Source organism: Asparagus officinalis, chromosome 6 (genome assembly GCF_001876935.1).
Source record: "Asparagus officinalis chromosome 6, Aspof.V1, whole genome shotgun sequence".
Classification (NCBI taxonomy): Eukaryota; Viridiplantae; Streptophyta; class Magnoliopsida; order Asparagales; family Asparagaceae; genus Asparagus; species Asparagus officinalis.
In genome coordinates, this window is record NC_033799.1 from 32302388 (window position 1) to 32302879 (window position 492).

Genomic DNA, 492 nt, shown 5'->3' on the forward strand with positions numbered 1-492 from the left:
AAATTGGTATTTTTATTCGACCTTGTTTGCTAGTTTGGTATACTTATAAACTCCGGCGACAACAATGTATTTTTTTTCTCGGCCTTTTAGTCAATAAGACCCTTTTCCTTGAAATTGCGGCAGGAAAATTTATTCTACCTCCCTAACCTCTCAAAATATTAAATCTATGCCCAAAATTATCAAAAATATGCATTCCCTCCCTCTCCCTCTCCTCCTCCCTTCCCATTCCCCTCCCCTCCCTCTCCTCCACCTCCCCTTCCCTCTCCACCAGGATAAAATGCTCGAGCACTCATTACTCGAGAATCTTGCTTGGTTGACAAAATTTGAGTTGCAATAGCAAACAGTATAGCAAAATTTTCTATTTCAATATTTGGTTAGCAACATGATAGCCGGAAATAATAATTAGACTTCCATTTTGCAGAGAAGAAATGCATCACATGCTGCTGCAATCAATTTGGCTGCAAGAAACTGCTTTGACAACATGCAGTAAAA